This window comes from Pteronotus mesoamericanus, unplaced genomic scaffold (genome assembly GCF_021234165.1).
Source record: "Pteronotus mesoamericanus isolate MK-2021 breed Mesoamerican mustached bat unplaced genomic scaffold, CSHL_Meso_final scaffold_128, whole genome shotgun sequence".
Lineage (NCBI taxonomy): Eukaryota > Metazoa > Chordata > Mammalia > Chiroptera > Mormoopidae > Pteronotus > Pteronotus mesoamericanus.
Window position 1 is genome coordinate 3,443,031 of NW_026555305.1, and position 15,479 is coordinate 3,458,509.

Sequence of the window (15,479 nt, forward strand, 5' to 3'; positions counted from 1 at the left end):
TAAAAAGAACTTGCCTAAAAAAGCAAAGCAAGTAACGGGGCTGACCATAGCAAATGTTGGAAATTTTGTGAATCTGTCTACTTGTGTGTCCATTTATCTACTATCTGTGTGTCTATGTATCTGTCTATATAGAGATATTACATGTATATATTATATATATAACATTCATCTGCCAATCAATCTGTATCCTACCCAGACTCTAATAAAATTAATTTCTGTTTTAAGCCACCCAGTTAGTTGCATTTTATTGTGCCAAACTTACACACTAATTGTCTCTCTTACTCCCCGGCCCCTCTCATAGGAGAAACTTGGTCCTGACTCATATGTAAAAAATGATTTCAATGAAGCAACAAAAAAAAAAAAACAGGCTTTACAGGTTTTCTTCTCTTCTAGAAATACAGAATCAAGCTGTTTGCTTTATGTTTGGCAAGAGGATAAAAAATATGCAACTGGCAAAAAGCTTAATGGATATTAGGTGAGAAAGATTTCCTATGTCTCCTGAAAATAGTTTCATACCACTAACCATTTTGTACATCAGCTTAGGCCAGAAATATTGCATAGTATGAACTAGTTATTACAACTCTGAAATGGCAGCAGGCTATGTTAAAACCTATATGTGATTGTAGAGTTTAGGAACACTAAATGTGACACCTTAAACATGAGGAGTGTTAAGTGGTGTGGCTCAGCTCAGTCCCTCAGCACCTGCTATTTTTAGGGTGAGAAGAGCTGGTCCTCTTCCTGTGTGACAATCACGTTGCACTGAACAGACCGTGATGTGGGGACACTGCCCACCACATCCTGTCACTTTGTCTCTTGAGCTTCATGTTAACAACCAAAAAACAAATCATCAAAAGCCCTGCTATAACAATGTCCACTGAGACTTTACCCCTTTTCCTAATGTCAGAACACCACACACCTGATGCTGCAAAGTAAACTCACAATAGTCATCATGGGGTCCCCAAGTTTGAAGAGCTCGTCTACCGTCCAGCGGTCGTGCTGACCCAGACCAAGTCCAGCTTTGAACAGGACTGGGCACGTGTATCTGGGGGGCTTCCCTCTAAACCATGGGACAGCTCCATCTCCCCTGATTCTGTCTTATTTTGTATGCGAATTCCAAGAAGTTGTGGAGATTCAGCACTGGGTCCTGGACAGCTCCACCCCCCATCCTCTGGAGCACACCCAGCTACCGTCTGCTTCCTGTTTCTTTGCGTGTTTGTTTCAATATTTTTTTGTTGTTCCATTACAGTTGTCCCAAGTTTTCCCTTTGCCCTCCTCCGCCCGTCCTATCCTCTGCTGTCATGGGACTAGACCTTAGAATTACTATTCACTAATTAAAGAGAATGTATGCACCCCTATGTTCCTAGCAGCATTATTTACAATAGCCAAGTTCTGGAAACAGCTCGCGTGCCCACCAGCAAATGAGTGTATCAGAAAACTGTGGAACATTTACACAATGGAATTCTGCACAGCACACAAAAAAGAAGGAACTCCTGCCTCTCACAACAGCATGGATGGAGCTGGGGAATATTATGCTAAGTGCAACAAGCCGGTCAGTGAAAGACAAATACCATATGGTCTCACCTATAAGAGGAATCTAATGGACCAAATTAAGTAATGAAGAAAATAGAACCACAGGCATGGAACCGTGGGACAGGCTGACAGTGACAAGGGGGTGGGGGGAGAGGGATAATGCTGGGAAAATGGGGAAGGGACTCGTCAAAGAACATGTATGAAGGACCCACAGACATGGACAACAGCGCAGGGATGGATTGTGGGAACGGGGGTGGGGGATAGGCAGAGGAGGGAGAAGAGGGGAAAATGGGGTGACTGTAATAGAATAACAATGATAATTGATTTTACAAAAAGTTTCCTGCAAGTAAAAAAAGAAAAGACATTTTCTACATATTTTGCTAAAGAAAAAGTAATTGATTTACTCTTCAGTCTGTTGCCCTTCTCGCATCAGTTTTGCATACGGGGTGAAGCAGGTGTGAAGTCCGCCTTGTTCCACCCACTCCCCCCGCAGGCCCTGCCCCCGTGACAGAAGGACCCGGAGCTGCCCACTGCACCACAAAGGTCTCTGTCATGATCACGTGATTCTGCACGGTGGTCTGAGTTTGATCTTTCTTTCATTGGACGAAGTATCTCCGCTTCTCAGTTTCTCCAATGTCCAATGTCTTCATCTAAAGCCGAATGGCTGGTTTCCTTTCCCCCGTACCTCAGGCAGGGCGAATTCTGACCACCGCTGCGGGGTGGGGGTGGCCTCACTGGGCCACGAATGAGGGAAGTGAGACCATCAGAGGAAGCAGGCTGCTCCAGGGTCCTTCAGCCTTTCAGGATGTGATATTGCAACAACTAATGTGTAAAGGGTATGAGGTGTTCTATCTCTAACAGAACTCCCAGAACCTCAGCTGTTTTCTGAATCCGCAAAGTCTCCACAGCTTCCATTGGAGAGTGACGCCCAGCCTCCCAGGTGCTCTGAGGCAGCAGAAATGACCCAAATACTTGACTCCAAGGAGGTGGAGAAAGAAAGATACCAGTTCTCACAGAGACACAAAGTCAAGAGAAAGTTGTGTGAGAGAGAACATACGTTCCAAGGCTGGGAGGAAGGGCTGAGCTCCTCTGGGGCAGCAGAGTGTTCACACAGGCCCTCAGGCTCGTTCCTCTCCCTCCTTTTGGCTCACGGTCCTGAGGGCTCCTTGGGTCTCCAGTCAATGAGGCAGGAGAGGAAGGTCACCCTTATCATCCCCAAGGCAGTGGTCACATCCACCAACTGCCTCGGATCTGAGCTTTAAGTCCTTCTGCTATTCACCCTCCACCTCAGTCTCTGTGCCTCCTTTTCAGAATCTGTCCATTTCTGCTCAAACCCATCCACAGTCCTCACTGTCTTTAGGGTAAATTTAGACTCTTCTGAACTGAGAGCTGTTCATGATGATCCACAAATGACTCTCCAACCTCAGCTCCCACTGCTGGTTCCCTCAACCAGACAGGCGCAGTCATACACACACAGTCATACACACACACAATCACACTCACTACACACACTTACACATACTCACAGACTCACACATGTATACACCACAGAAACCAACTCACACATATACACTCACAAACATGCACACTTGTACACACACACTCACATCATCTCTTATTGATCACATCTGTTCTCCATGCCTGCTTCCTTAAAGTTCCATAGGAGTAGGAAATTCCTTCCCAAGTTTCCCACTAAAAGCACAGGACTAGAATTAACACTGAGATTTCTTCTCCTCATTTCTCTTCTCTTCATGTGTTGTGACAGCTAAAAATATGCATGGATTGTGTGGTAAATCCATGTGAGCCTTTCATCTAATATTGTTGGACACACAGGATTGGAGTTCAATTACTATTGACATTATATGTTATTTACACATATTGCATTGCTCTTGTCCTTTGTAATACATGGCCCACATGAGATTCATAACGCAGTCATACCATAACAGTTCATTCCTGCATATCCCTCTGCCTCACATACTTAATCCAATGTCCTTGCGCTGGGTGACCTCCCCCCCGCCATGACCAGCCACCACCTCACCCTCCCTCACTGCTCTCTGACAGTCTCTGTCTCTAGAGTTCTCTATAATATTCTTTCCTCTCAAGAATATCCTCACTCCCTCCTCCTGGGGTTCCACCTCATTAAACAGCCCTTCCCTCAGCCCTGGTCTGGTGGCTCACTTGCTTGGAGTTGCATCCCATACACCAAAAGGTTGTGAGTGCCATCCCCAGTCAGGGCACATATGAGAGATAACTGATCAATGTTTCCCTCTCCCATAAATGTCTGTCTGTGTCTTCTATCCTCTCTCTATAAAACCAACAATTATATCCTTCAATGAGGATTAAAAAACAGCTGTTCCCTCAACCACACTCTAGTTATGGGTCCAGTCATATTTTTTCTCGTTTCTCCTTTGTAAGTGAAGTCATTTCCAGTTTAGTCTTAGAATACTCGTTTTCTGCTAAGAAGAGTTCTCGAGATATAGAAAAGTAGTCTCCTGGATCATGGATGCATTTCTGGTTTTGGCACAAATACTTGACTCTACTAGGTGATCGCTAAATATTTGTTTATGGGTGAGTCAATGGCCAAAGTAAATGCTGTTTGTGGGAGGTTGATAAAATGAGTAGCAACTTCTATTTAGCATCAGCCTGTTGAGGGTGAACTGAGAACCAGAGCCTGGGTCCCGCCCTCTCTGAGCAGGAGCTCAGACCAGACAGAGGGTCCTGGGAGTGAGAAGAGACCCCAGGTCTGCACTGAGGGTCTCCCGAGGGCGAGGAGTCCTCCTGAGGGTTCAATCCTGAAATACCCAGAGCCCAGGGTGGGGCCGTCCCCTCACTGTGGGCCCACAGAGGTGGGAACCCAGAAGGGCGGTGGCAGTCCCTGACTCACCACATCCTGTTCGTCTCTGTCCTTCAGGCCCAGGGTCTCATCCACCTGCACTGTGGGGACACTCAGAGCAGACAGCACGGTGTCCATCCTCCCTGCTCTTCTCTGCCTCAGTCAGTTGTGGGGACATGGGGACAGGGCAGCAGAAGGGGGCGGGGCAGCGGCACGCACTTGCTCATGGGGAACCTCAGGCTCAGGCAGCTGAAGTGGTTGAGGCCTTGAGGTAAGGGAATCAGCTCAGACCTTGGGTGCAAATATGACAGGGACTCTCTTCCAGGGCTGAATCTGGGTCAAAACACCGGTGTGCAAGCAGATGAGTCCTCCCCAGGCCCCCTGTCCCACCTCCTACTTCACGCCTGGGGCTCAGGAAGGGGCACAGAGGTCCTGGGACGAGGGGATAAAAGAGGAGAGACATGGGTTGAACTGGGGAACGAGGGGCGAGGAAGGTCTTTCTAATGCCACCTCTGATTCCTCCAGGGACCCTCCGCAGACCCATCTGGGCTGAGCCAGGCTCTGTGATCCCCAGGGAGAGCCCAGTGACCATCTGGTGTCAGGGGGCCCTGTAAGCCCAGAAGTGCTGTCTCGGTACAGAAGACATGGATACGCCCTTGGACAGACAGAAACCGCTGGTTCCTGGTGACAAAGCCAGGTTCTTCATGGAAGACGTCTCTGCAGGGAGATATTATTGTAAATACCGCAGCCCCACGGGCTGGTCAGAGCCCAGTGACCCCCTGGAGCTGGCGGTGACAGGTGAGGGGACACTCAGGGGTGCCAGGCTTAGGAACTGCCCTCAGGAAGGGGGATGCCCTCAGGGTGTCTCCCCCTCACAGCCCTGCTCTGGGGGACATGAAGGAGGTGAGAGCCCCATCTACCTCGCTGCCTCCTTCTCTCCTAGGATTCTGCAGCAAACCCAGCCTCTCAGCCCTGCCCAGCCCTGTCGTGACCTCAGGAGGGAACGTGACCCTCCAGGGTGGCTCACGGGAGGAATTTGGCAGGTTCATTCTAAGGAAGAACGCAGGCCCCCCTCGACCCTGGACTCACAGCGACACCCCAGGGGGAAGGCCCAGGCCCTCTTCCCTCTGGGCCCCGTGACCCTCAGCCACAGGTGGATATTCGGATGCTACGGATATTTTAGGAAGTACCCCCAGGTGTGGTCTCAGCCCAGGGCCCCGCTGGAGCTCATGTTCTCAGGTGAGGAGCCCCTGACCTCGTCCTCTCTGAGCACAGTCAGCTCAGGGTCCTGTCCCCAGGAGACAATTGAAGTGGGATGAGAGTGAGGGTCTTTGAGTGATGGTCGCCCAGCACAGATCTGCCCCCAGAGACCCTCTCAGTCCTGGACAGCCTTCCCTTCACCTGGGCTCCAAAGGTTGTAGGTGGGCAGGAGGCATGTCTTGGGGGCCTCAGAGCAGATGTAGCGGAAGATCCTGGGTTATCTGTCTACTCCAGGGTTAGGCCCAGGCCCTCACCCCCTTAAGTCCTCATTCCCAGGACCCTCCGGAGACCTCAGCCCCTGTCTCCACAGCTGGTAGGTCACTGAGAACCCTGCTCAGAGGGAGCACAGAGCAGCCCAGGGAAGTTCTGAGAGTCCATCAGGGGCTCTTGTGTCCCCAAGACATTCGGGGATAGATGTGTGTCCCAAGGGCTGGAAGTTGGCAGAGATGCTGGAACCACAGGGCCCCCAGGGCTCTGAGGCTGGCAGGTGACAGGATGCGCGGTCATGTCAGAGGGACATGTTGGGTCCCAGGTTGGGGGAGGAGCCAGGCTCCTGTTGGGAGAAGGCAGCCCCCACACCTCGCTGTTATCACAAATTTATAGGGGGCTCTAAGGATCGGCCCCTCCCCACCATAGAGTCAGGCCAGCAGAGCGGTGAGTGAGGGTCTCCATGGGGAGGTGGTGGGTGTGTCCACGGGGGACAGGGGCTGAGTCCTGTGGAAATTGAGCCTCCTCTGGAGGCCCTGACTTGGACACGCCCTCCCCCTCTCTGTGCCTCAGTGTCTCCAAGTGTAAAAGGAGAGAATCCTGGCCCAGACCTTTGGTTTCTTTTTAGTGCTGACTCTGACCTCCTGGGAGGGGTCCTCACAGGGAAGCCCCTCAGGATGTGATGTTATGGGGTCTGTCCCCTCTGTAGCAGTGACAGTGACACTGTACAGGGAAAGAGAGAAAAGACATGGGTTTGGGGCCTCCAGGTCTATCCCTCAGCTCAGGTGCTCAGCTCAGAGGAAGGAGCCAGGGCTGGAGTCAGTCCTGGGTCAGGTCCCGGCTCTGCGGCTCCCGCTGTGGGGCCCATGGTCCCTTCTCTTCTCTGAGTGTCGGGTTCATGTCTGTTCACCCCTGGTCCCCTCCTGCTCACAGGCCTGCGGTGACATTAGGGGACATGAGGGGCCTCACACAGCTCAGGAAGGCAGAGCCCCCAACCCCACCCAACGCTCCTCTCTGTGCCACGACTCCTAGGCACACCCTCTCTCTCTGTGTAGCCAGGCCCCCAGAGACCTCAGTAGAGCAGGTGACCCTGCTATGTGTCATTGAGCCTGACAGACAATTTCCTTTTTCCATAAAGGGATGAACATTTTCCCCCCACCCCCAATTCTTCATGAGTTTTGTGACCTCACCCCATGGAGTACCCTACAGGTGCTGCAGCTCACACAGCGCCTCCCCATGGCTGTGGGGAGCCCTGGAGCTCCTGGCCTCAGGTGAGGGGACATGAACCCTGATCATCCTGAGCTCACTCAGCACAAGGCTCTGTAATAAATAGGGGAGCTTAGGAGGCTCCACGGAGGAGGATATTCGGGCCACCCCCACACCAGCCCCTACTCCATGCACTCTGGTTCATCTGCTGTTGAGTTGGTGGGATCTCTCAGCTATAGGGGAATGAGCTTATGGGGTCTGCCTCTCAGACAGAACACAGAACACAGCACGCAACCGTTTCCACGCTGTGACCATTTATTACTAATCCTAAACTCTAGGGCACAGTTAACTCTGGTCCAAAGTGAATCTGTGCAGGTTCAGAGAGCACAAGAGGCTGAGATAATTCAAGGAGGAGACAGGGAACCTGGCAGAGTAGAGACAGGGCTCATGAAGGGTCTACGCAAAAGTTATGATCTGAGAGGTGGGGCATCAGAGAGCACAGACCCCAGGAGGAAGGTTTGCATCTCCCCAAGTCTTTGTTCATACCCTCATTTCATGATTCTCAGGAGCAGCCAATACCATGAGCCCATCACAAAACAAGTCAGACCCCAAGAGTGGAGAGTAGGAGAAACTCTCACTTATGGGGCTGAGTGCAGAGGGTCATGTCCTGCCAGAGGGAGGCAGGTGTCCTGGGTGAACATCCAGAGTCCTGCAGTGACATTGGTCTGCTCTGAACTATGCAACATCCTTGTTTATAATTCTTAGCCTCCCACCCACAAAAGTACACAGTGGAGACTCTCATCTGCATGGGTGTGGCTGGATTGATCCTGGTGGTCTTCATGGTGTTGCTTATTCAGGCTCTAAACAGCAAGAGAAGGACCCACGATGCAGCCAGGACATAAACACAGAGGGGACAGGACACCGTTCAGAGCCGGGGAGCTGTGGAGCCCATCTGATGACCCAGCAGGTGGTGAAGGACGGTCTGGAACACAGGTGGGGAAACTGTCTGCTGAGAATGTCCAGGGGAGCTGACATGGCAGACGAACTTTGGAGGCAGGAAACATGAGCTGCACTCCTTTGGAGACACCTCTTCCATCCCACTGTGGGGTTGTCCGCCTTCATCACCACAGATACCCCATAACTGTCCTTCTGTTCACAACACTGTGACATGACAGGCAAACCCACATGGCTGGTTTGCATTATTTCTATACACCCCTTCATGCTGGATCCCATTCATATAAACAAAATGTGAAGTCTTCATAACCCTGGAGTTTTTGTAAGCCATAAAGATCAAAGTACTGACACCTTCTACTCAGTGGGTGAAAGTCAACATTCTGTAGCTAAATGACAGAAGTAAGACAGAAAAGATTACTTTTCCTGACTTCCAGACAAGACAGAGACATAGGTAGATAAGCTTTGCTTCCTCACACAACCAAAGAAAGACAACAACAAATTTGGAAGAAAAAAAAACCCAGAACTGCCAGAAAATCCAACCGTATGGAAGTTTGACAACAGAGGAGTTAAAGAAGAAACATTCTTTATGTAGGAGGGGTAGAGATAGGCAGCTGAGGCAAAGAAGACACCAGCAAGGCGGCGGCTAGAAGAGCGGGCCGGTGGACCAGGCAATCCCACATTCATGTGCAGATAAACCAAGAGAAACAACTGGGGAGCAAGACAGACAACAAAACCCAGGGTTCCAGCGCAGGAAACTAAAGCCTCAAAACTCCTGGCAGTAAAAAACCTGTGGGTGTTATGATGGCAGGAGAAACTCCCAGCCTCATGGGAGAGCTCATTGGAGATACTGATTCATTTCCTTAGCTGTGCACAAATCCTCCCACTCAGGAATCAGCACCAAAAGGGCTCAATTTGTTTGTGGGTAGCAGGGGAAGTGACTGAAAGTAGGGCAAGACCCCAGCAAGCAGCATTGTTTCCTCTCAGGCCCCACCCCCACATAAAGCACCACAACACAGCATATAGGTTGCTGCACCCTGGTGAATGCCTAAGGCTCCACCCCTTACAACATAACAGGTGTGCTGAGACAAAGAAATATGGTCCAAATGAAAGAACAGAGGAAGGCTCCAAAAATACAACTAAGCAATGAACACATAGCCAACTTATCAGAGATGCAGAGTTTAAAACACTGGTAATCAGGATGCTCACAGAAATGGTGGAGTACGGATGCAAAACAGAGGAAAAAGTAAAGGCTATGCAAAATGAAATGAAGAAAAATATACAGGGAACCAACAGTGAAGGGAAAGAAACTGGGACTCCAATCAATGATTTTGAACAAAAGGAAGATATAAACAGTCAACCAGAACAGAATGAAGAAACAAGAATTCAAAAAAGTGAGGAGAGGATTAGGAACCACTAGGACAACATTAGTGTTCTAACATCTGAATTAGAGGGGTGCCAGAAAGAGATGAGAGAGAGCAAGAAATTGAAAACTTATTTGAAAAAAAACAATGAAGGAGAACTTCCCTAATCTGGTGATGGAAACACACTTCCAGGAAGTCCAGGAAGCTCAGAGAATCCCAAGTAAATTGGACCCAAAGAGGAACACACCTAGGAACATCACAATTACATTACCCAAGATGAAATATAAGGAGAGAATATTAAAAGCAGCAAGAAAAAAGGAGACAGTTCCCTGCAAAGGAGTTCCCATAAGGCTATCAGCTAATTTCTCAAATTGCAGGCAAGAAGGGGCTGGAAAGAAGTATCCAAAGCCATGAAAGGCAAGGACCTACATCCAAGATTACTCTACCCAGCAAAGCTATCATTTAGAATGAAAGGGCAGATAAAGTGCTTCCCAGGTAAGGTCAGGTTAAAGGAGTTCATCATCACCAAGTCCTTACTATATGAAATGTTAAAGGAACTTCCCTAAGAAAAAGAAGGTGAAAAACTATGAACAGTAAAATGACAACAAACTCACAACTATCAACAACTGAACTTAACAAAAACAAAAACAAACTAAGGAAACAAGTAAAACAGGAACAGAATCACAGAAATGGAGATGACATGGAGGGTTAACAGTGGGGAGGGTGTGAGTGAAGAATGGGGGAAAAGGTACAGGGAATAAGAAGCATAATTGGTAGGCAAAAAATAGACAGGGGGAGGTTAAGAATAGTATAGGAAATGGAGAAGACAAAGAACTTATATGTATGACCCATGGACGTGAACTCAGAGTTAAGGAATGCTGATGGGAGAGGGGTTCAGGGGGGAAGGGGTTTAGGGAGGAGGGGAATACAGGGTGGAGGGGGATAAAGGGGAGAAAAAAATGGGAGAACTGTAATAGCTTAATTAATAAAATACACTTTTAAAAAAGAAAGGGAGTTAATAGAGATAGGACAGTGAATCAGATTATCAAAACATTAAGATTAAGAGAAATCAAAATGGTGGAGGAATGAATAAAAGTCACACTGAACTCCTCCCGGGACAAATCCGGAATTACATCTAAATCATCGAGAAATCACCTGAAACAAACAATTGAATAATAGTCTGAGAGGAGCCATATAACCTGGGACAGACAGAAGAATCAGCTTTAACACAACCTGACCAGTAAGGAGTGTGGTAGAGACTCAAGAAGGTGGGTGGGGCACCCACAGGTGGCAACACCAGAGGGATATCAAAGCAGCCAGTTGGGTCCCTCTGAGAAGAGCGGGGTCTAAACCATAAGCGGGATCTCCAGCCTACAGCACTGGAGCCCAGAAAGTACACAGATAACAACCAGCTGCGAAAAGTGGCAGGGTTTCACTCTGACGGAGACAGGAGGCCGGAGATGCAAAAAGCCTTTTAAAGGACCAATGCATAAATTTTTATTTGCAGCCACTTACCCTGGTCTCCGGCAAAGGTGGGGGCAGGGTGGGCTAGAGAAGCCTGAGGAGAGGCTGGAAAAGGAGGCTTTGGGGAGAGAACTGAGAGAGAGGCCAGAGGGATCCCAGTGCTGACTCATCCCCCATAGAGCAGCAGCCATCTTGCTCAGGCAGACCACTCCCCCAAGTGGCAACAGTGTGAGAACACACAATAGCCCCGCCCCCAGGAGGTACTCTGCCCTGGCCCGGCGGTGCTAAAGCCTGACAGCTGAGTACAGAGTGGCAGCCACAGATAGTAGATCCCTGGCTAAAGGGGGTGCAGAGTGGTCTACAGGCACTTCAGGAGAGACTGCAGATGGAGGCTTCTGGGAGAGAATAGAGAGAGTAGCTGGCAGGTTCCCAGTGCTGACCCCTCCCCCATAAGGCAGCAGCCGTCTGACTCAGGCAGACCAATCCCCTGAGGGGCAGCAGTGTGAGCACACCCTATAACCCTGCCTCCAGCAGGGACTCTGCCCCACCATGTGGTGTCTAAGTCGGCCTGCTGAGTGCAGAATGACTAGATTAACAGCTGAAGGAGACAGCCACAGATAGTAGATTCCTGGAAGTCTCAAACAGACTGGCTAAGGTCAGACAGGGTCAACATCTGACATCATCAGAAACAAATCCAGAAGAAAAAAAAAAAAACAAGAAAACAGCGGTCTCCTACCATAGAAGTACACACCACAAAGTCAGGAAATCAAGACAGATCAGTTTAACAAACAGAAGCAAAAAAAAAAAAAAGGGTCTCACAAATAATGGGAAGACAAAGAAACACACCCCGGTCGAATGGAAAGGAGGAATCTCCAGGAAGAAAGCTAAATGAAGCAGAGGCAAGTAAACTATCAGATATTGAGTTCAAAGCAACAGTTCTAAGGAAGCTCAATGAGCTCACTGAGCTCAAAGACAATTACACAAAAACTACAGGGAAACTATGAGGAACTTACTGCAAACTATATCAGCATGGAAAAGGACATAGAAACTATCAGTAAGAGACAAGAGGAAATGCAGAATACAATTTCTGAATAAAGAACACAGTAGAAGGAATCAAAAGCAGGCTGCTGAGGACTGAATCAGTGAGCTGGAGGACAAGGTGGAAAAAAGCTCCCAGAAAGAGCAAGAAAAGGAAAAAAAGACTCAAAAAGAATGAAGAGGCTTTTAGGGGAATGCAGGACAACCTGAAACGTAATCATATCCATATAAGAGGGATACCAGAAGGAGAAGAAGAGGAGCAAGGGATAGAGAACCTGTTTGAAAGAGTCATGATGGAAAACTTCCCTAATTGGAGGAGAGAAAAAGTCACACAAGTCCAGGAAGCACAGAGGGTCCCATTCAAGAGGAACCCAGTGAGGCCCACTCCAAGACACATCAGAATTAAAATGGCACATATCAAAGGCTAACAGAGAATCCTAAAGGAAGCAAGGGAGAAACAAGTAGTAACATATCAGGGAACCCCAACATGGCTAGCAGCAGACTTCTCAACAGAAACACTCCAAGCCAGAAGGGAATGGCAAGAAATAGTCCAAGTCATGAAAAGCAAAGCCTGCAACCAAGGCTGCTCTACCCAGCAAGGCTCTCTATTAAAATGGAAGGTGAAAGGAGTTCCCCAGACAAAAGAAGGCTCAAAAAATACACCTCCACCAAACCAGCACTGCAAAATATGCTAAAGGGACTGCTTTCAGATGAAGAAAAAGAGTCTATGAACACCCAGTTCCTTTCACAGTCAGCAGTACTTGATCTTAACAATATTTTAAATACTTACTGATCTGATTGTGACAATGGTGTGTTATTTTAATTGTTACTTGATTATTTGTTGAAATAAAACCTGTTTTTGTATATTTCTTGCCTATTTCTGTCTTTTTAAAGCTTTAAATGACTTTTTGGTATTCTTTATCCATTTTTTGATTAAATGTTTGTAGAATTTTTTCCTAAAAAAAAAAAAAAACCCTATAACCCTTCTTTAGATGTGTTGCAAATACTTTCCTATTCCATTACTTGTCCTTTAGCTTTTTTTACATGTATATTACTGTATAGTCTTAAAATGTTTAATATAGTCATAATGTCAATGTCTTACTTTATACCTTCTGGGTTTGAATATTTTCCTAAAGGTAAGAAAAATATTAGTTCGTATTTTCTCCTAAAACTCCTTATTTTACCTATTGATTTTTAACTCACCTGAATACTTTGTGTATAGTGTGTGAAATGGGGCTCTATATTTGTTTTATTTCAATTAATAGTGGTTAATGCACCTTATTTACTGAATAAGCCTTATTTTACCCATTGATTTGAACTACCAACTTAATCATGTATTACATTGTTAGACAGATAAATACATTTGTCTCTAGAATGCTCATTTTATTTCATTGATCTACTTGATTATTTCTGTGCTGGTGTCATGTTGTTTTAATTGCTGGGACTTTATAATGGGCTTAAATTTTTCAATATTTTATAATAAATCTTGACATTTAAAAAGTAAACAAATAAATAAATAAAATCTGCATTTAAAAAAAAAGAATGAAGGAACTCCTACATTTTGTGACAGCATCAATGGAACTTGGGAATATTATGCTAAGTGAAGTAAGCCAGTCGGTGAAAGACACATACCATATGATCTCACCTATCAGTGGAATCTACTCAACAAAATAAACTAACAAAGAAAATAAACCACAGGCATGGAAACACGGAGCAGACTGAAAGTGACCAGAGGGGATGGGGAAGGAGGACAATGGTGGAAAGCAGGAGAAGGGACGAAACGAAGAACAAGTATGAAGGACCCATGGACACGGACAACAGAGTGGGAACTGAGTGTGGGAGCCGGGGGCGGGGTGGGATCGTTCGAGGGTGGCATAAGGGGAAAAATTCAGACAACTGTAATAGAATAAACATGATGTAAAAATAAAAAAATAATAAACTATGATTAATTTAGAGTACTTAAATTAGAGAATATATTGGGGGAAGTTAGCGTACAGGGTGAAAATTAGAATTCAGTTAAGACGAATTTAGGGTTAGAAGGTTAGAAATATTGTCTGTGACTAGCTCAGAAAGGGCTTTATTTGCCATTCCAAGTGGTCAATGCTTATCCATGAGATAAAGAGCATTCATAGAAGGAGTAAATTGTGTGTGTAAAATGTTTCAGTCCTAAAATGTCAAGAAAATAAATGCCTGTAGCAGGTAAAAAGAAAAGATCACTTTTTCTGTGATTGCACTTGTGTGAAATGTCCAGGAGAAGGAGACTCAGGAGACAGAAGTCAGGTTGGCTTGTCAGGGGCTGACAGGAGAGGTGGGAGACTGGCGGCTTTGTGGTATTTGGGGGTGGGGTTACACAAACTTCTTATGCAAACCAAATAAAAATTGTGATTGAGACATTGTGTCTTTACTACATTCCAGTGAATTCTATATTTTAAAAGGCTCCAGTCTAAGTTACATCATACATCATTACAAAGAATGTACATCATTACAAAGAAATGCAAGCCCGTCCCCATGGTTCCCTGTGGATCCTTTTCACCTTAGAAGTTGCCCCCCGTCCCCGTGCACTTTCACGGGACGCAGGACCCCCACCAGGTCCGAGATGCGCTCCGTGCCCTGTGCTCAGGGCTCAGCCCCTGGTGGGGTTCCCACCCCCACTCCTGAGAGGGGCTGAGACCAGGACACGGGACGAGCCGCCACGTCCCTGTCTCCTCTCAGTCGGGGCTCACGTGCCATTCGGCCAAGGACGCCCTAGAGCTTCTGATTCCCCCTCACGGCTTGGGGGACACAGATGTGGCTTCCCAGGGGCCCTTCCTGCCACACGTCTCTCATGCCCGCGTCTACGTCAGGCCCCAGGAATGACTCCGATGGAGCCTCTTCGTGTCCCAGGCTCTGCTGATCCGCCCAACAACCGTGAGGCTGAGCTGTTGTCTGTCCTCCCCCACCTTGTCCCGGTCCTGTGCCTGCGCCACTGCCACCAACAGCCACCTCTGTCCCTTCCGGGGCTGCGCCAAAGCCACCACTAGTCCTTGCCCCTCAAATAGCCCTGAGAACGCACACAGGGGAGCACCCTGGGCCTGCGGACAGGCCCGGCTGCGACAGGAATTTTGCGCGCGGCGACGAGCTGCCCGCCACCACCGGCTGCACACGGGGCAGAAGCGCTTCGCCTGCCCCCTCTGCTCCAAGCGCTTCACCCGCAACGACCACCTGTCCAAGCTCGCGCGCCGCCACCCCAGCTGCCACCGTAACTGCTCCGGAGCCTAGAGCCCGGGCCCCCAAGCACCTCGCCTGGCAGGCTGGGTGGAGCCCCGCGCACAGGCCAGCCCTCAGCCTTCAGCCCTGCCCCTGCCGGCCTGCGGGGCCCCGGCAGCCCGCGCGGACCTCGCCCCGCCCAGAGCACCGGCGACGGGCTTGTTGTCCCCGCCCCCTTCCAGCCGTCCCCAGAGGGTCCTAAGATGCCTCTGATCCCCGCAAGGGAGCAAGGAGGAGGCCTGAGGCTGAGCTGGGGCCAGCGGGCCCTTGGGACGGCCTCCAGCATGAGGGGCTGCGGCCGTGTAGTAAAAGCCATTACCTACTTTAAAAAAATGTTTTAATCTTTGTTTTGTTTTGTTTTAAATTTTTACTTCTAAATC

At 48.3% G+C, this 15,479-nt stretch overlaps 1 pseudogene; it reads left to right on the forward strand.

The window, feature by feature from the left end:
• The first annotated feature begins 464 nt into the window (after positions 1-464).
• On the forward strand, positions 465-15,111 carry LOC129082486 (leukocyte immunoglobulin-like receptor subfamily A member 5; annotated as a pseudogene).
• The last annotated feature ends 368 nt before the right edge of the window (positions 15,112-15,479 follow it).